Raw genomic sequence first — 21,827 nt, forward strand, 5'->3', positions numbered from 1 at the left:
ACTTCAGAAGCTGCGTGCGTCTTTAAGGATGCCACAAGACACGCTATGAGATTACCAGAGATAGCAACATGGACTGTAGGTACCTGGGCCCTGTGGACCCCATACCAGCAGTGCACTCTGCGGCTGGGAATACAGAGCACTCCACTTCCCACCCAGGGCCCCACAGTGCCCCCCTCCAGTTCTACAGCACAGCAAGGCCCTGAGAGCTCTGCAGTAGAGACAAAACAGAAGCCTCCCCCAGAGAGCTGCAGGGCCACAATAGGAAGACCTAAACGCCTCAAGGTCCCGGAGTACCTCCTTGCTTAATCCTTCAGGATTCCAGTAGGCAGAGATTCCAGGGCTCTATAACAGGGGTTCTCAAACTGGGGGTTGTGACCTCTCAGGGGGTCACAAGGGTTATTACATGGGGGGGTCATGAGCTGTCAGCCTCCACCCCCAAACCCTGCTTTGCCTCCAGCATTTATAATAGTGTTAAATACAAAAAAAGTGTTTTTAATTTATGGGGGGGAGGGGGGAGGTTGCACTCATAGGTTTGCTGTGTGAAAGGGGTCACCAATGCAAAAGTTTGAGAAACACCATTCTATAACAAGGAGAGCATGGACCTCACCTCCCTAGCCAAGGTCTGTAGTGACCCCCATGCTCCCTTCAATGCCACAGTAAGCAGAGACTCACCCAGGGCCCTACAGCAGGAAGAGCTGTCCCCTCAGGGACTGTGGTGCCCTCCAGTGCCCTGTAATATGGAGTGACCTACAACAGGGGTCGGCAACGTTTGGCACGCAGCTCACCAGGGTAAGCACCCTGGCGGGCCAGGCCAGTTTATTTACCTGCTGACACGGCAGGTTCGGCCGATCGCGGCCCCCACTGGCCGCAGTTTGCCGTCCTGGGCCAACGGGAAGCCATGGCCAGCACATTCCTCGCCCGCGCCGCTTCTCGCCACCCCCATTGCCCCGGGACGGCGAACCACGGCCAGTGGGGGCCGCGATCGGCCAAACCTGGCGAGCTGCGTGCCAAACGTTGCCGATCCCTGACCTACAATATAGAGTGCACAGATCCCTCAAAGGTCTATGTGATCCCCTGCCCTCCACAAGCTCTACAACAGGGACAGGGCCTGTAGGCCCACATTAAATGGCATGCACAGATTTCTTCCCCTTCCCCAAGGCACTGCAGTGCTGTGCTCCATGACTTGGAGAGCAGTTCTCCCCCTTTATCACAGTGCTTTATGGTTGATATAGCATGGAGAGCAGAGATCTTTCAGCATGAAGAGCACAGACATCTCTTTTCTGAGCCTGGAATACACAAGTATGTGACACACACACACACACACACACACACACACACCATTTTCACTGATGAAGTCCTGTAATTAAATGTAAAAATGTACAAAATAAAAAACCTGAATATGATATGTGAATTAAAAAACAACATATTTGAAAATAAAAGTTGCTTTTAAATTTGATCAATGTTTTCTGGTATTAAAAACCTTTCTATTGATGTTTTGATTAGATTCCCATAACCTGGTTCTAAATAGAAGATATAACTATACTGAAGCACAACAAGGCTGATTTTAAATACCTATATCCTTGAAAGCTACCAATTAGAAACTTTCCTAAATGAGAATATTCATTTAAGGTGCATCTAACTGAGGTCTGTGGAAAAGTTAAAACTGCAAAAAATAGGGCAAGCAGAAATAATGAAAATTTAATAATGAAGTCAGTTCAGAGGCATCAGGGCTCATTATTCCGTATAAGATAGTGAAGAAAATGTAGCCACGTCTGGAGAACCAAGTATTTCCTCTTTCAGTCTGTGTCCCCAGTCTTCACAATACTGTTGATCCAATAGTCCTCATTTCCAATCTTACATATTTGTAGAAGTGTGATGATGGCTTATGGGCCTCCAGTTTCTTCAGTCCACCTCCTTTTGTTTCTCACGAACATGCAGACACCAGAAGACTCCTGCCATTGTGATTCCAGCCTTCCTGGAAACTTGTGATTCCAGTGTTCCATCCTGTACCAGAAAAAGTGATCACAGTATTTTTAAACTCTCTGTTTTAAAGCAAAAGAGAGGAAAAGACCATCACTCCCTGTCAGAGCAGGCATTGTCATGTGGGGGTAATAATTAAGGTAAAAAGGAATGGAACAAAGTGGCATAAGCTTCACACTGGAAGGGAGACACTCAATAATAAACTCAGTATGGCCATAAATTTGTGCTATTGAATTACCTCAGCAGCTTCTGGATGACAAAAGACAGAGATCATAGATCAGTGAAAAGAAATATGACAGCTTGCACTTGTAATGCCCCTGTAAGCTTAGTTAAGGCTATGGCTACCCTAGAGAGCTTACGGCCGCTGTAAGCTCTCTAGTATAGCCACTCTAAGCCGACAGGAGAGAGCTCTTCCCCAGCTCTTAAGTTGGCATAAGTTATGTCGCTCGGGGGATCTATAGTGTAGCCATTGGCCCCTTAAGTGTCAGAAGATTGAATGAAGCTTCCTCTCAGTGTGTGTGTTGACTGAATAGATCTGTGTGGAAGTTTGTGTCAGTTAACAAGAGTTGCAGGGAAACCCATGATAGTGGCATTAGATGACAGTGGAGGGACAGTTGTGGCAGATGTGAGTTTGACAGTATGGCATTTGGGACAGTAGGAGGGCAACCAGTGGCAGTTGATGACAGAAACAGTGGAAGTTGGATATAAGTGGTAGTTGGTGACGGTGTGGCAACTGGTGGCAAAGTTGAAAGGACTTGTGGCATTTGGTGACAGGAAGTGGTAGTTGGTGACCGTGTGGGTCACTAACAATAGTTGGTGACAGTGTCAGTTGAAGGAACACTTGTGGTAGCTGATGACAGTTAATGGCAGTTGGAGGGTAACCTGTGGCAGTTGGTGACAGTGGAAGTATGTAGGACACCTATGGCCACTGGTGTTAGTGGCAGTTGGAAGCAACGAGTGGCAGTTGGAGGGACACATGGTAGTTGATGACAATGGCATTTAGGAGGAAGTCTGTGGCACTGTAAGTTGTTGGGACATGGGAATTGCTGACAGAATGTCAATTGGAAAGAAATCTGTAACAGTGCCAGCTGGAGGAACACAAGTGGCAGCTGTTGACTGTCTGCTGGAGAGACACTTGTGATACCTAAAGACAGTTGGAGGAAAACATATGGCAACTGGTGACCGTGGAAGCTGGTGATAGCCGAAGCTGAAGGGAAACCTGTGGCAATTGGAGGGAAATCTGTGGCAACTGGTAACAGTTATAGACAACTTGGCAGGACAACTGCAATAGAGGGACAGTTGTGGCAGTTTGAAGAGAGAGGAAGGCTATATATCATAGAGCCAGTCTCTTTCCAGTGCTGCAGTATGGGGGTGTGAGAGAGGAGGCCTTAATTTCCTCAGTGCTGCTACGTAGTGATTGGGAGGTGGCTGGGAGAAATTGTAGAGATGGCCCAGGAAAGGCTGGTGGCTCAAGAGAGGGTGGGAAAGAGAAGAGCTGAAAGGGAGAGGAAGAACTTTCTTTAGGATGGGTGAGGGAAAAAGGGGACAGATAACGTATAAAGGAGTAAAGAGATGGATGAGCCCAAGAAGTAGAACAGTGGGGGAATTGAGTAATAGGTTGAAAGAAATGAAGATGCCTGAAGAGGAGAGCAAGGATGGAGAAACAAGGTTCAGTAATTAGCTATGGAGTAGGGAATGTATAACAAAGTATAGGAGTGAGGGAGAGAAGAGAAGTGTGGAGGGTAATGAAAAGAGAAAGGAAAGATTTGAAGAAAAAAAGATGTTCTGTCAATCTGTATAAAACTGAGGATTTTTTTTTTCAAAAAAGAAATGCAGGGTGCAAAGATAGAATAAATAAAATGTAGATATACAGAGAGAATAGTAGTAACATGGAAGAAAGGAAGTGGAGGGAGAAGAAGACAATGGAAGAAGGAGATGAATGGAAAGAAATAGAAAAGTTAATAAAGAAATGGAAAAAAGGGAAAGAAAAGCCTCAAACCACAGATGCTATTAGTGTCAGAGCAGGGTCATAATTGAGTGCTCAAACCACTTGGAATAATAATGCATTTAGGAAGGTGAACATTTTTATTTAATATAGGCTGATAACACAGTAATTGAAGTCATATAGGTACAGTCACCAGGCAGTAGGTCTTCGACACAGGGGATTAGATTTTACCTCTAGAACAATAATATAAGATTCCAAAATTCTATTCAGAGTAGAAGCCGTGTTAGTCTGTATCCGCAAAAAGAACAGGAGTACTTGTGGCACCTTAGAGACTAACAATAAATTTGTTAGTCTCTGAGGTGCCACAAGTACTCATGTTCTTTTTGCAAAATTCTATTGTATTCTATTAGGTTCTTGTACTGTGCTCATCATTGTAGTATCTGAGCACCTCTAAAGAAAAACAAATCTACAGCAGTTACAATTTGTAATTGTACAAACCCTACCCCTGCTCAAAAATATAATAATAAAAAAAGGAGCAATAAACCAGATTACTATCCATACATGACATACTAAGAAAACATGGTAAACAAAAACTGCCTAACTGGGTACATGAAAATATAGCTAACCTTAAGGAGCCCCAACACCTTCATCATTTTATTTATACAGCCACAGTTTATGATACCAGATTTTTCAGTGCAACATTGGGCCCAGAAGAGGCTGGTTTTGCTAAGCTTACTGAGGTCTTACTGTGTGCGTTCTCATTGTCCAGCTTGATTTTATGCAGAAATTCAGGGTGTCAAATTTCAGGTTCCTGACAATAGGAGCAAATAAGAGATTCAAGGTAATAAGAGCCCAGTTTCTCACCATAGCTTTCCCACAACTGTTTTTAAAAAACCTCAAAGGAGTATGAAACCATCCCTCTCTTTCATAGGGCGGAGGGGATTGAGAGAACCAATCAGCAAAGAACTACTGGTTCTAGACTAGTTTGCTTATAAAGCAGTGAGATAACAGTGATGAGTTTAATACCTAGATTAAAGAAGACAAGATAAATTTAGATAGATAGGAAGATGGTGGAATCTTGTCTGAGAATGATTTTATTATCTATAAATAGGACATCAGTTGCCCCACAAGATAATTTATGTCAAGGGGAGATGGAAATAATGAAAACATGGGCAGGGAATTTTGGGACACGGTCAATTAAAAAAATTGTTACAAATATTATTACAAATAAACCCAGACTATTATTACAAATAAACCCAGAGATTAGAGAGAACATATTTTTTATTTTCTAGTTTGTTTAATTTGTGGTTTTGGTGCAAGTGTATAGTTGTCTTTCACACACCAAGAGGGGAGAGAAAAAGCTTTTATTAAAATAGAAAATGTGATTGTACAACTACGAACATTGGCAGGGGGACTTGATTTTTGATACAGTGACCTTTTTTGACTTTGTATTTGTACAGTGCCTAGCACAATGGAGCCCCAATTCCAAACGGGGCCTCTACACACTATGGTGCTATATATATTAAATAATAATAGTGTCTGAAAACGGAGGTTACTCACCTGTAATTGGAGGCTTTTGTGATGGACTTTTCACATTCACATGGTATGCCAATGGTGCATCCTAGACTGGTTCAGGCTGCATTGTTGGTGCATCTTATGAAAGGAATATACCGAGACCATTCAAAGAACTACTTTTAACTTGTTCTTTGAAGCTGTTTAGATTTCAAGTTAACTATGCCCCCCTAATGCAATGGGGAAAGGAGGGACCATATAGTTACTTCATTTAATACAAATAACACTTTTTGGACATACGTAACTACCTTTTGTCAGATGATCTCACAGTGCTTTACAATAATTAATTAATTAATCCTAACACCTCTCTAAAGTGTTTATATTTATATTACATACAGGGAGATGAGGTACAGAGTGACATACCCAACTTTAACTCAGTAGCAAAGCCAAGAAAAGAACCCAGGAGTTCCGACTTTCAGTCCCAAGTATCTAAACACTGAGCCATAATTGTTGTTAAAAGTATGCAAGAATGGCAGCCTGAGCATCTTTTATGCTGAAGTTGTTCTGAATCGGGAGAGGCAAGATTGACTAAACTATTTTAGATATTTGGATGATGATTGTTCACAGGACTGGAGGCTGTTAATGTAAAGAGATCCTTTCAAGAAGGTGGGTTAATTGGTAAAATGAATGGGATATCGAAGACTGACTCAGCTGAACCTTGCTGTTACGGCGATACAGACTGAAGACAAAGAACCCGAGGCTGGAAATAATTAGGGTACGGTGATAGCTTTTCAAGAACAGTGGGGAGTGCTGAGTCTAGGCCTAAAGCACCTGAGTTCAAGGTGGGAAAACTTGCAATTGTGTGTTTTGTTACATAGTTTGCTTTGCTTTGCTCTTATGATCTTGGGCTGCAAAGTACTTGTGGTGTGAGTCTCAGTACACCTATGCTCCTCTCACAGCTTTGCTGACTTAAAAGAAGATAGAATGGAGGCAGGATTTCATGAAGTTTTCAGGCAGAAAGTGAGGGAAGAAACAAGAATGAAAGAGAGATGTGGTACCTAAGGTTGAATGCTGAGAAGTTACAAGATGATAAAATAGAGGTGGGGTGGCCATAAACTCATCTGTGGGAAATGCAATACTACAGAAGATTAGTCTGTAAATAAAGTTTCTGAGCTTAAGATCTGCATTAACTGGGATGGCAAGAGTCCATGAATTTTGCCCTACAGTCAGTTTCCAATAGCTCCACTCTTCAGTTAAGATATCTACAGTTTGTAACAGTGATAACTAATGCTCTAAATCCAATCCCTTATGTACAAGTGTCCAGATTACAAATCCACCATCACACTGGACCAGCATTTAAATTGTGTGTGGGGCGGGTAAAGGGAGTAGTGGGGTGTCACAAGGGGTCACAGAGCTGGCAAAAATGAAAAAGCAAAGTGGATTGCTGAGGTGTGTATTTAAGCACTATCTTACCAAAGCTGCTACATCTTGATTATGATAGGATGCTCCCACCACTTTTTTCAGACACCTTTAAACACTGCATTTGATGCTAATTAGTGACCTTATCAAGTAGCCTCAGTATAGAGACTAGGGAATAGAGGGGGAGTGGAGAATGAAAACTCACTCCCTATAGTTGATTCTACAGAACAAGTCAAAGACATGTTAGTGAGCACATATATATTAATCTCGCTGGAATGTCAACAGAATAGAAAGCTTCAGTATTCCATATAAAGAAGCCTACATACCAAATTCTGAAAAACTTATTTATCATTTTATCTGAAAACTCAAAAACCTTTCAAAGAGCTCTACAAACAATATTGCTACTTCTCTCTCTACATTAGACCAATGTTTTGAGCAGGATCAGTCACAGTTGCATTGAACACTAGTTCACTGGCACCAAGTTTTAAATAGAGGCCGAAGTAGGATCCTGCCACCCATTCCTCTTGTTAGAAGAAAGCACTTCATACAATAAGTGTGAGTAAGGAGAGGACATAAGGGAAAGAGAGTTCTTTTGTTAAATATTTCAGTGTAGAGACCTGAATAGCATTAATTCTCTATAATAGACTCAGTGCTGGAGCCAGAGATATTAATCTCTCTCTCTCACCTCACCTGCAAGTCACTAGTAGATTCTCTTCCTTTCTAGTCAATGGGGGAGCAAACCATCTTATGTCGAACTAGGCGTCATGCTCATTCTTTCCACACATAACACCCACTGCAAGATCCATAGCTTGACTTTTCTCTACAATAGTTCTTGGATATGTTATAAAAGGTATGTTTCAAAAACACCTTTGAGAATGTCAATAAGTTCTCATTGTTTTTCTGCCATGGTGTTCTTTTTTTTGTATTTTACACTTACTATAAAAATGCAGCTTATCTCTAAATGGGACGTGGGTTCAAATTGTTTCTCTGTTACAAGGTGCTGGGAATAGCAATAGCTCCCCAACACAATAACCGTAATAACAGGAGGGTTTTAATGAAGTTTCAGGAGGCAGATTGTTTATTTTATTTAATTCTTATCTTTTAGAAGCCAAACTACTCTAGATCAGTCTCTGATTATAATTGTATCCCTGCACTGTCTTTCTGAATTGTCAACTGTGGCTGTTGTTTCTCCCTAATGTAGTGGCACCTTATAGTTTGCATGTGCATTTGTAAGTTGTGACCTTTACTACTTCAAAGTGTTTTGTATTATTGCACTTATTAATACCTCACATTACTCTTACAGCTGGACAAGGATTTTGTGGTTAATGACCATTAAAGTGCAGTTCTGCCCTGAAAAGTTGCTCTAATAACATATGAGATTTAGTATTCATATTTTCTCACTGCTTTCCATATCAAATGTCCTTAGTTTACAAGTAAAAGGATTCCCCACACCCCAATTGCCACCCACACAAACATATCCTGGGGTCTTTCCATCTCACTCATAATCATCAGCAGTAATTTACTATGCCCATAATGCTACCTGTGCCAACTTACTGAAAGCTCATTTGGATTCACAGTTGTCACTGAGGCATCATATGAAGACACCTTTGCACAGGTATAATCGAGGGCATGAATTGGCCTGAATAATCTTAATTACTGATGATGCATGAGCTAGAAAGAACCTAATTTGGCTTTGGCATGCACGGTGGCAATTTTTTTGTAAACTGAAAAGAAATCAGTGAGAAACTGTGAATTGGAACCCCATAATGATGTTGTATAGAATCACTGGTCAGGCTAGAACTGTCCTGTAATAGAATGGCAGTGTTCCTTGCTGATGTCTACAGGTAAAAGATTACATTGATTCTACTGTCTCATTGAATAGATGGCTCATTACTCCACCCAGGTATAATAGAGGTGGGTGTGGCTCTACAAAAAAGAGAAGATATGATGCAGGTTGAGTAATCTTGAGATAGAAACCTCAGAAGAAATAGAGCATGGGAAAAAGCCTTGAGATGAACTTTATTTTATTAATTTCTTTAATATAGCCAAACCTCAGGAAGGGGGTGAGTTTTTGATTCTATACAACCTATGTTTACCTGTCCAGAAACACTGAAAATCTCTGTATTATCAGAAGAAAAGTGATGATGAAGGGAGCTTGATGTAGCCTGTCAAGGTTTTTGTAGAACTAGCATTCCAGAGTTGATGGTGGTATATAGTAACTTCAGTTTCTAGTGGACCTGTGGTCTACATCATAATTTAGCATAATTGTTGGGAAGCTCAGCGGGGGACCAAAGAATGGAGAGAGATTTATTCCCTCACCCTTTAAAGTGGTCCTTCCAGAACTGTTGTGTTAGGCTGAACAGATAGGGGATAAGTAACAAGAGTAGATTAATTTAAGAAGTTTGTTTTTGTGCCAGTCTTCCCAGTGATATAAACAAAATGGCTTACTAGAAAGGTTTTTTAAAGTTACCCAGAAGGGGTGTGAAGCTGTTACAGGTAATTCAGACACTATCTAATACAATAAGTAATTCAAACTAAGTTTAAAATCCCCTTTGTTTACTTGTGTTCTACGTGTTTTGGAAATTTAAAACACTTGTCTTGGAAGCCTCTCTCTGCTTACCAAATTCTGTTTTACTAATGACTTTAATTGTGTGTGTCTGAAATGTAAGTGTTCTGTAGTATTAAGACTATTTTATATTCTCACGTTGCAGTGGGATGCCATGGAAGACTTGACATTAACTTTTGATTTATAACTTTATTGTTCTTTGGGTACTGTGCGTTCATGCTTCAGCTGTGCCAGGCTACCAAGTAGTAAAATTGTACTTAGCTTGTTTAATATTAAGTTCAAGGAATACTAATGGAACAATAAACTTCTTAGTTCACTGAACTGATTATTGCAGGAGACCTGGATGTCTGTTTTGCTCTGTGGACAATAATTAAGGGAAACAAAAACAATTTGACTTTCTGACAAAAGACTGAGGGATATACTTACACATTCCTTATTGCTACCACCATTACTATTCTTTTTAAAATAGTGTTCTATGCAAATTACCCCCTATCTAGCAATACATACATAGACTGTTTACACAAACACATGGGTTGGCTGTCCTCTCTGAAAAATTAACTAATAGTTACTACAGGTATTGTTGTGACTCTGCAATCATAAAAGGGATATCATGAGCAACCTCATGAAGAAAAGCACTACTATAAAGGGACAATTTAGAACATAAGACTCTAAAGGTCCACCTGGGTGTATCATCTCCTTTGAATTGGTGTTTGTACCCCATTATGTATTTTGAGGGGTAAAATATTTGTTTTTAAACTTACACTTAGTTTCTTCTTTTGCTGCCTATTGTATTTTATTCTATATTTCGGTCAGTCCTTCCTTCTGGAGTTTTGAAAACGTAGGGTGTGCTAAAAGCATGAAAAATGGGGGAGGGAAACATGGGAAGATCCTCAGACTCCATCAGAAAAGGAGATGATCTCTTAAAAAATGGGGTGAAGGAGAGATGTATGCCTAAATCTGGAAACTAACACATGCCTGTTTCTTCAGTAGAGACCGGCCTAGTGTTCCAAGTCTGACCTGTTTTTGTTATAATTTACTTGGGGCCAGATTCAGCCACTGTTATTCACAATGAATAGCACCTTACTCTGCAAGTTGGCCCACTGATTATTCTCCAACAGTCAGATTCTACCAGCCTGAAAGCATGAGTTGTTCTGGTTTTTATTTTTTAAGAAAGTTATTCCAACTATTATAGGTTAAGTCCACAAACATTTTAGACCATTACAAAGTTCAGAAAAACACCTGTTTAATAGCCCTCTTATACTATGATTTTTTTTTCATTGTGTGAGTCAGCTCTGTGAAGGAGCTATGGTGCTATTATTTTAATCAATTTCATGTCATAATCACACTTACAAAGAGAAGGAAGGAAAAAAAGGCAGAGTCTCAAGAAAATTGGTATGACTTTGCCATTTACTTTTGGGGTTCCAAATTTAGAAAATTATTAGATACAATTTAATATTTTTCTCTCTCCCTCACTTGCATCTTCTAGAATTGAGTAAATGGATAGACACTATACTCTTTACCTTAGCTATCTGGTTCAACACCTCTTGCATCCACTTCTCTTCATAAGGTCACTGAAATCAGTCTGGTGCTGCCATGAAAGATTCTGTAGTGGCCCATAGTGCTTGATAAAACCATTTGGTAGGCTTATAGTTTGGTCTTGAACATAGCCGATTGATGATTTAACCATCTCTGTCACCGTCTAATAAAGGGTGAAAGGCCTGCTCACACAATCTGCCAGTTCTTCCAGCTCAAAAATTAATGGAGTCTGGATTTTGATGTAAGCATTGTAGACATGCTGAAAGCTTTGACAAAAGCTCTTTGGGCCATTAGATACTCATCAGAACCTTTCAACAGTAAGCCATAATGTGTATTTTCAGGTACAAGACTACGTCCTGCATATGCTGCCACCTATTGCTCAACTTAATTATAAGATCTTAAGGGCAGAGAATGTCTTATTTTATGTTTGTGCAATGCCTCCGTAAGTGTCCTAATCTTGATTAAGGTTCCTAGACACTGTTGTAATACGAAAAATAAAATATCAGGTTCTGCTGAATGAATTTATTCATCTACAGCAACTGTTGGTTGATGCTGTGTCAGTTATGAAACTATACCTGTTCTTAGACACTCACCTAGGAAAAGCAAGTCAACTCTTTACCTTCAATCTTTCCTAAGTTTCCTTTTTTTTTTTTTTTTTGGTTGGGAGATATGTGGGAGGGAATGGAGGATGGTAGGAAGCAAGTGGAATAAAAGGATGACCATGATCTAGAATTGGCAAAATCAGTCACTGTAGCAGGGAAGCAGGCAGGCATGTTGAGTAGAAGCTTTTCTAGAGTGGGAGGTTGGTCCAGTGGTTTAGGTACTAGCCTAGGACTTGGGAAACCTACTTTGAATTCGTGCTCTACCACAGACTTCCTGTGTGACCTTGTGCTGCTTAGCTTTTCTGGGTGTGTCTACATGGCTACTGGGAACTGCAGCCTGGATTGACAGATTTACTGTAACAGGCTTAAAAATAGCAATGTGGATGTTCTGGCTCAGGCTGGAGCTTGGGCACTGAATCCTAGGGGAGGGAGCATGGACTTCCGAGCCTGAGCCCAAACATCAAAGCAAATGCCTCCACAACTATTTTTGTACACTACCTTGAGCCCCACCAACACCAGTCTGTCCACCTTGGCTGTGAGACTTGCTCCCAGCAGTTATGTGAACATACCCTCTATATCTCAGTTCCCCATCTGTAAAATGGGGATAATTCTTCCCTAATTCATTATTCCCTTTCTGTTGTACCTTTGCATCCAAAGACAAAGTTCAAGCGTTTTGTCAATTATTGAAATAGTTAAAATTTTAAGGTCATATTCTGCCCTTTTTAGGAAAGAAATGCAGAAAGGTTAAGATTGAGCTGGGTAAGGTATTGTATCGTTCTGTCCTGAGAACTTTTTTTCTGTGGCATGAGTAGAATCACAGAAGAGGCTGGGGGAGGGGCTATGCAGAAGCAGTACACAACTGCATGCTTAAGTTTGCTTAAGATGGTGCCTGATGACATCTAGACAGCCACTTAAACCTTTCTATTTGGGTGCATCAAAGTTTGGATCTCTACCAATAGCAAGTTGATGGTATCATTAAAGTTATCAGTTTTAGGTAGTAACTGTGTTTTTTTCCAGAGTAACATATGAAGCATTTTATCCTGACAACTCCCACATTTCTGTATTACACTTTTTGGGAGGTGCAGGGCATAGGAATGGGAAATTACTGAATTTCTGCACTGAACCACTTCGATAGTTTTAATTGGTATAGCATCATGAAGGAAGTTCCAGTTTGTGTGAGAATTTGGAGGCACATTTTCTAATATGCTGACACTCTGTAGCACAAAAGTAATGGGAATATATCTATCCTAAGGTTTCATACTGCTGCTCATAACTGAGCTCCTTCCATGTAAAATCGACAGCAATAGTGAAATCCTTAGTGCACTTCATGGAACTTCTAGCAGTTTTCCTTTTTGGTGTAAATACTCTGCTTGGGGGTGGGGTGGAGTGGAGTGGGATTTCTGTTGTGGACTGACCACTTTGTAATAAAAAGTGACCACATTCCATCTGGAGTTCACTTTTTTTTTTGCTGCCAGTCATTTTCTTGACAGTCAGACTTCCAGCAAGGTAACCATAATGATTAAATGTTATCCTAACAGAAAATAGTGATCTCTTTTTGGCCCTTATAGTAAAGAGTGCAAATTGGATGACACCCTTCAATAATAAAGTGAGACCCAGTTACGTGGGTGAGTGAATTCACTTCTTGTAAGACGTTATCAGTCAAGACAACATGGTTAAAGGATCACGGTTTGGCAAGACTGATTACTTAAAGTTACCAGAAATTATATGAATTAGCTCAGAGGCAAATATTTTCAGTTTGTCTAATACTGTAACTTGTTATCCACCACCAATATCTGAAATTGTTGAAATCAGTGTTGGTGAGCTTGAGGACTATAAAATGTTGGCATGATTACCTGGATAATATTTTAATCACTTCCATGTAACATCTTGACTTCAGCAAGAATTTTTAACTGTGGATAGAGAACTTTAAAGTACAAGATAAAACTCAAATCTTCAGTGGCACCACCTGCCTTCCAGAGATAGAATGTCGGCTACTAGAAATGCACAACCTTCCGGAATTGTTGAGACTTCTGAAACAAACAAAAATCCTAATGGCAGTTTGAATGTGTAGTTGGAATCTTCTCAGGCTGGCACTCTGCTTCTTTCATTAATATTCCCAGCTCCTTCACCCACCCACCCACCCACCCGCAGAGGACTCCTGATCTTGATACTTCCTCCCTTGGCAAGCAATAAGAGAGCAGAGTGAGGAGTTAAATTAAGAGCTGTTAGAAAGGAGAAGACCCTCAGACATTTGTGTCAGCTATAAATCCTGAAGGCATTTAGGAACAACAGGTTAAAGGACTGCTCTCTAAATGAATTGCCTGCCATGATATTTTCAGTTTGAAGAGCAAGCATATGACAAAGTAAGATGGACTGCATAGGTCCCCTAACAAGTAAAGGGGAGTTGGGTGCCTAGCTGCTCTTTTTGCCTTTGAAAAATCTTCCCTAAATTGTCAGAAGGACTCTCTTTCCAGCAGTTACAGCCTCCATGCTTTATTTGTTTCTCAATTAATCAAGAGGCCTTTGTTAGAGAATTTGAGTTTTCTGAAGAAAAAGGTTCTTCTCATACTTTCAAGAAAAGGTTGTTCTGTTAAACCACATCACATCTTATATCACTGCAACTAAATAGCCTTAATGTATAAGGAGGATGGTTCTTTTAATGCCATTGCTGGAATTCCACTGAACCTTCTGTCACTTGTATGTATGCTCAACTGGCATGAATGAATGATTATGATGTACTTGCTACATCATGGCATTACGCTATATCTGTTGTACCTGATACATTCAGTTGCAATCTAAGGTGTGGTTCTATAGCTAGTAAAGTAGGCAAGTGTCCAGATAAATGCTGTCTCTAAAGGGTAAATCGGGATTGAGTGGGTGAAGTAAGAGTACAATAGAAAGGGATTGCACAGTTCACTCCCAGGAATCTTTTGTATGTTCATATGCTGTTTATTTCACAAATAAAAATTTAGCACCTTGATGGTTAGGAATGATTTGTCATATCATAAAATATGGCAAGACTGGAAATCTGCCAGACCTAGGACAGTGCGTAGAGAAGCTTTCACCACACTTGCCTAGATCATATGTAGCTCTAACCATTGCTATTTATTAATCCATTATTGTTAAGAGTGATCATTTATTTGAATTACTTTCATAGGGGGTAAAAAAAAAACAGACTGGCCTAAAGACATTGTAAAACAAAAATTCCATACCCAGTTGAATCTACATAAGTCGATACAGAGAAACAAATCTTTAATGGTGGTTGTTTCTTGATTTTGCGATCTAATCAAGCTCTGCTCCCCATGGTTGGAGGTCACCAGAGAGCCTCCAGAGCCATTATATCCTTATAATGAAACAGTCGCTTGTTTGATCTTCATGGGCATATCTATAGTGTGTGCATTTATCCCTAAATTGAAAGTAAAATAACTGTCTTTTCCTGTAATTTTTCCTCCCGTGTATCAGTATAGGGTTGTATTTCTAATATAGGTATAATAATATTCTTGCAGTTTGCATGGAACTGATCTATACACACCATACGCTTATTTGTACAGAGACTATGCCACTTGACTCGTGCAGAAAAAATCAGCACGTGGATTTTCAGGTTGGCCTACATGTAGGCATATTGGTGTACAGTTGCATCATCTTCAACAGGAGCTATATTCTTTTTGTCCCTCTTGCTTGGCACAGCACATCTAAATTTGTCACCAGATCCTCTATCTTACATGAAGATGTGAACAAAGTGTTAAGAATAAAGGTGGGGAAAAGAAGTATTTCTGCAAAAGTAGATCCCTAATTCTGTAACAGCTGAACAGCATCAAAAAACTGGGACACTGAAATCAATAGGACAGAATATTCTCATACAGTCATGGTCTATTGTTGCTAGGTAAAATACAGAGGCTTTTATAGCACAAACATGCTGAAGTAAAGCAAACATTTATTTTGAAAACAGGAGACCTTAATTCTATGACAGTTTTTTAAAATGACTAAAACCCACTTCTGTGCTGCCTGCAACTAGTGAGTTGTCCTCTTTGTACTTATTTGCTGTAAATTGTGAAATAGTTATACTAGCCCAGTTTAAGAGAATGTTGTTACCTGGATTGATGGGCTGAACTTCTTCACACTAATATATAGCAGTAAATTCCAGCTAGGTTATCAGAAATCCTCTTAATTGGCCCATTCCATTCAGTATAATACAGGTTCTAAAGAATTCCATAAACCAATACACACATCACAGGTGCAACATGTCTCAATCAGTGAAAAGCTGTATAATTGAATAGTCAAAATAGAGGACTGAGGCAGGAGATTTCCCCCCACCCCCATTCTGTTTTCAGTTCTGTTGCTATCTCAGTGTGCAACCCTGGCCAAATCACTTGAGTGTGTTTCATGATACTTTTTTATACAGAGCACTTTAAGATAATCAGATTGTAAGTGCAAAGTCTGATTGACTTCATGATGTCAATGTCAATATTAGTATACAGAGCTCATAATTTTTAAATAGAATATCTTACTAGAATAATTACACAATATATAAAGTGCCTTGGAGTGGCTCAGATCCTTTCCAGTAGATGTCAGTTGGTATTAATGAGTAACTAGTCATCAGAACCAACAAAGTTTTCCAAGGATTTGGCATATCACCCTTAGTGCTCAGTGTGTATTTTATAGCATGGTTTGAGTTGATACACTGATCCAGGTGGGTTACTATGGTCTAATTAGGTTGAGATTCTGTCAACTTCAACTGCATTTATGGACTGAATGTGTCAATGGTTAAAACCCAACTTGTATATGTTGGAAGCACCAATGGGTGGGTTGTGTGTGTAAAACAAACAAAACCCATCAGTAGGAGGTTGGCTGTTCCACAACTCACCCATTTATTGATGGGGACACTTGCTACAGCTATGATTGATCGTGTGGGTCATTTTTCACTAGGCATTAACAGATATTCAATATGTTTATGATCAGAAATTACTCCCTCTCCATTGAAACACTTGAAAATTGTATCTTTTGCTCGGAGATGTTCTCACTCCACTAATTGATCACTGTGTTATAAGATTGTTGTAATGAGCTTTAGGCCCAGGTTAAGGACGCTTAAACAACTCCAACACCTTCAGCCTCATATGGTAACGCCTATGTGCTATGATCTTTGCAGGTTGTCTGAAGGGAACTTGCTTTTAGTATTTAAAGCTTTAAATAATATAGGATCAGTCACTCTGTGCTATAACTGCAATTAAGAGGGGGAGTACATTATAAAGGTACACTTTTGTGAGCACAAAGCAAGGCTTTGGGTCAAAGATGCAGGACTGATATTCCAGTCCTTCCCATCAGCAATTTCCATGGTTCACCTGTACGATTGATCCTTGCAGACTGAGGTGAAGACCTTTCCTTTTTAATTGTGAGGTGGACTGTGTAGTTCTTTCTGTACGTAGAATTTTGGACTTTAGGCAGTGGCACCAAAAATGAGTAATGTATTACAAGGAAATTCCCACTGTGATTCTGATTTTAAAGTCTGTTTATTGTTTTATAGCATCCAAAAGAGCAGTAGGCACATCACAGAACATAGAGAAGGCATGGTTCCCTACACTGAAGGGCTCATACTCTAAACACCTGATGTAATAAATGGCTTCCACTGAAAAACAAACCATGCAGGGAGAGTGAAAGGATAGGAGCTTGTAGGATTGCTTATAGCGTAATATACAAGTTAAATGGGTTTCTATTGAAATTTTGTATTGCTGTTACTTACCCAATAGGGTAGTTATTACCATATGATAGGAGCCTTGTCAAGTGTTTAAAACAAGGCTCTGAGAATGAAGACTTCTGGATTTTATTTCTGATTCACTATGGGTTGGATCCACAAAGGGATTTATGGGTTGCAGTGCCTAACAGCATCAAAGTGCCTGTTAGGCACTTAGAAAAATCACATGAATACTGCAATCCACAAAGCCTGAGTTTAGGTGCACAGGCACCTAAGAATGTGATCCACAAAAGCCATTCCACTTGGTGGGGAACTGCCTAAGCTAGCCAATGGGAGATGCTGACCAGAGGGGGTATGTGCTAAGCTCTGCTCCTCTCTGAGATAGGCATCTAAGTCTAGACTGCAGGGGAGGTATCTGGCTCTGATTAGCAATCCACAAATGGGAACCTGCTGTCTGGAATAAAGTGGCTTAGGTTCCTAAGCTGTTTCTTGAGAGGAGTTAGGTGCCAGCCTTACTTTGCATAAAACAGCTGGTGTGTGTGTCCCACCTTAACTTTTAGTTAGAACACTTGCATAGTATGTTGGAGACCCAGGTTCAATTTCCCCCCTTTCTTCCAGAGGGGGTCCAATGCACTCACCACTGGGCTAAAAGTTAAGGTGAGCAGCACCTTCTCCTCTGGTCAGATTTTGAATGGGATCCACTCTGGTAAGCAGCCTCTGAGCATGCCTACTGGATTGGGCCCTGCCTGCAACTTAGGCAGTCATGAATCCTTCTGGGGTTTAGCGAGGAGACAGGCAGCCAGATGCCTATAGGAAGGTACCTGTGTGTATGTCCAGAGACAAACACAGATGTCTAGGAAACTTTTACTTTGAAAACTTAAGTGCCTATGTGGTTTGACAGTAGTTTTGTGGAGTCAAAACAGGAACTTAGGCACCTATGTACCTTTCGTGGATCTGGGCCCATGTGACCATAAGCTAGGGTCTAACGGCCCTAAAAACACTGGCAGTAGAAGAATGTAGAGTCCTGCTAGCTTGCCATGTCCTTAAATCAGATGTCATCTGCTCCTCCCTGGTTGCTGACCACAATACTGTCATTTAGTGATTCCGTACGTCCCTATTGCTATTTTAATTCTGCTTTTACTTAAGTTCTTCCCTCTTACCCCCAATTCTCCCCCTCTATTGCTCATTTTCACCTTTTTCCATTATGACTACAACCTGGGGCTCTACTCAGCCCAGGTAGGCAAACAGGAAGAAAAGATGGCTTTTGGCTACCTTTGTCATCCTGACATGATATGGGCTGCTATAGTTTACATCTGTCTTCTTATGTCCTTGGAGCCATTCTGGCAGCTGCTATAAGCTAATAATCACTATCCCATTTCTGGGATGTACTTGGACCTCTACTCAAGATTTCCTGCCCCTTTTTGATTAACTGAATTGGAAAGAGCTTTAATGTGGCTAATGCCTAGATGGAGGTATGCCTACCTAAGGCAGCAGCATGGGAAGGTACCATTCACTTGTAAAAGAGGCATTTAAAAGGAGAGCTGCCCTGCCACAGCATTGTTGTTGATAAATGCAAAGTAATGCACATTGGAAAACATAATCCCATCTATACATATAAAATAATGGTCTAAATTAGCTGTTACAACTCAAGAAAGATCTTGGAGTCACTGTGGATAGTTCTCTTGAAAACATTCACTCAATGTGCAGTGGCAGTCAAAACAAACAAAAGAATGTTGGGAGTCATTAAGAAAGGGATAGCTAAGACAGAATATATTGCCCCTATATAAATCCATGCTGCGTGCAGATGTGGTTGCCCCCATCTCAAGAAAGCTATATTGGAATTGGAAAAGGTTCAGAAAAGGGCAACAAAAATGATTAGGGGTTGGAACGTGCCATATGAGGAGAGATTAATAAAACTGGGACTTTTCAGCTTGGAAAAGAGACAACTAAAGGGGGGGATATAATAGAGGTCTATAAAATCATGACTGGTGTGGAGAAAGTAAATAAGGAAGTGTTATTTACTCATAACACAAGAACTAGGGGTCACCAAATGAAATTAATAGGCAGCAGATTTAAAACAAACAAAAGGAAGTATTTTTTCACACAATGCACAGTCAACCTGTGGAACTCCTTGCCAGAGGATGTTGTGAAGGCCAAGACTATAACGGGGTTCAAAAGAACTAGATAAGTTCATGGACGGACAGGGATGGTGTCCCTAGCCTCTGTTTGCCAGAAGCTGGCAATGGGTGATAGGGGATGGATCACTCTATTACCTGTTCTGTTAATTTCCTCTGGGGCACCTAGCATAGGCCATTGTTGGAAGACAAGATACTGGGCTAGATGGACCTTTGGTCTGGCCCAGTATGGCTAGTCTTATGTTTTTATTGCTGGAATTGAGCAACAAGCCTTAGGATGATACTTATCTTTAGAATACTACAGCTGTTCTGTTCAACCAATATTGATTAGTTCAGCCAATATGGATTAGAAATAAAGCTTGGAAGATGTATGAAGAAACAGGTCCTTTCTTTGCTCCTCCTTTCAGGCTGGTGTTGAAATGGTGGATGACAAGTTTATATCAAATCATTGAAAACGAGGATAAAAAGATACATTTATTCATTTCAAAGGCTAGTTAACTGACCTGTTCGGCTAGGGGAATTTAGACACTGATTAATACATTCAAATGTCTGAAGGAGTGAGAAAACCACTTTTAGTGCTTTTTAAAATTCTTTGTGAAGAGATTAGAATTCTAATAAGGGCTGTTTGGGAGGGAAGAATAAGAACCACAACATAGAAAGTTCTGCAATATGAATAAATATCTCCAACTATTAACAGGGGAAAAACTGGTGTCACTAATTTTGGAAGCAGAAGAGCAGCAGAAGCAAGACTTTACAACCATAAGCAATGTATTCCTAAGAGAGCCAGTACCTCTTAAGGCAAATATTAATTGCAAACATGCTTACTTGGGAGTAAGATAGTTAATTGTCTGTCTTCCCTTCACATGAATGTGGATAGCTGACTTTACCATTTTATAAGATTGGCCAGCTGATTTTAGGGAGGGGCATTTGTGACTAAGATACACAAAGGATTTTTCTGTTCTTTTTTCCTTCTTGTCTCCTAACAGCTAAACATTGCTCAAGTGACTCACTTCATGTAACAGAAGTGCTGGTTACATGGATCACAGGAGATATATAATGCAGAAAGTAATGATACCCTAATACTGAGGAATTTATAAGTGTACAATTCTGTCTCTAGCCTATTTGAAGTAGAGGAGCCTTGGAGAAAATTTGAGTGTCACTCTGACATGTCTCCATCTTTGCAGCCCATCATGACATGAAGATCCACACACTGTTAAACAATAATGAACTACACAGGATCCGAGTCCTATCCTAGTGCAGCAAATTTCAACATTTAAGTTCTAGCCACTCCAAGTGAGCAACAAAACAGAGGTAAGGCAAACCTTGATCTGTAATATTTAAACAAGTTGTTACTACCTTAACTTGCCTACCTTTTAATGAGTAGTAGCATAAGTGACTGGACACTATAGCAGGAATTTTATCTTGCAATTAATGTTACTCTGGACAATGAAGGTAGTGTTCAGTAAATAACTTATCACAGTTAAAGGACAGGTTGCATTTTTACCTTAGCTGAGCTTTCTTGCTTATGATGATACACAATGTTCAAATGCAATTTCTAGTATCTCTGTAAGATTAGTGATCACTAAGAAGCATATCTACTACGATTCAGTATTGTTAAAGACTACTGTCCCCTCCAAGCACTTGTGGGAAGGGTTTATAAACTAAATGGGTACTATCCCCTCCAGTACGGTTCAAAATAGATCTTAAATTCAATGCATTTCTCTGGCTGTAATGTGGAATAGCATTTCCAGTTTGATTAAGTCACAACGGTGCATTCTTTGTTAAACTGTAGCTGCTCTGGATTCAAAGCTTTAGTTTCCTCTGAAAGGCTGAAGTTGTGGATAAGATGTTTAACAGTTGAGACGTTTGACTAAGCCCCCCCGCCCCCCCCACTTTGCTGTTGAGCTTTCAACACAGCCACCTCCCAGTTTCTTTTTCCAGGATTTAAATGCAAGTACCCCAATCCCTTCCCCCTTGTATACGCATTCGCAGCGCTCATTTATTCTAGCCTGTCTGGTTGAAGGGACTGCCCACCCCGAGGCCCCCAGTCTGCTGAGTCAGTTTCCTAAATTCACTTTCAGGGAAGCGCGACAGCACCTTGCCTTGCCCATCGATTAGTGGCGCCCTCACCTTCCTAACGCGCCCTCCTCCGCTCCGTCCCACTCCCCGCTCCAGGAGCGCAGCTTGCCCAGCCCCCGGGGCAGTGAGCTGTGGCCGGGAGCAGAGGCGCTCCAGTAGCCCCGAGAGGCGTTTGAAATCCCCGCGGAGCAGCGACACTTACTGACCGAGGGGGAAAAGGCAAAGGGTTGTTGCTTTCCTGTGGAGCCCAGGTGGGAAGCCGCAGCACAGCCCCGCGCCTCCAGCCAGGCTCGCCTTCTCCCCAGGGCCGCCCCGCAGCAAGGGGAGGCAGGCAGCACAGGCGCTGGGAAAGAGCCTGCCCCAT

General features: G+C 40.7%; 1 long non-coding RNA gene across 1 annotated transcript; it reads right to left on the bottom strand.

Annotated features, from left to right (window-relative positions):
- Positions 1–4,680: 4,680 nt before the first annotated feature.
- On the bottom strand, positions 4,681–21,757 carry LOC128847067 (uncharacterized). Its single transcript, XR_008446833.1, has 3 exons — positions 21,670–21,757; positions 5,486–5,578; positions 4,681–4,736 (listed from the first exon to the last, which is right to left on the bottom strand). It is a non-coding gene; the product is annotated as an uncharacterized LOC128847067 (long non-coding RNA).
- Positions 21,758–21,827: the final 70 nt, after the last annotated feature.

Source organism: Malaclemys terrapin, chromosome 12 (assembly GCF_027887155.1).
Source record: "Malaclemys terrapin pileata isolate rMalTer1 chromosome 12, rMalTer1.hap1, whole genome shotgun sequence".
In the NCBI taxonomy this organism is placed as follows: domain Eukaryota; kingdom Metazoa; phylum Chordata; order Testudines; family Emydidae; genus Malaclemys; species Malaclemys terrapin.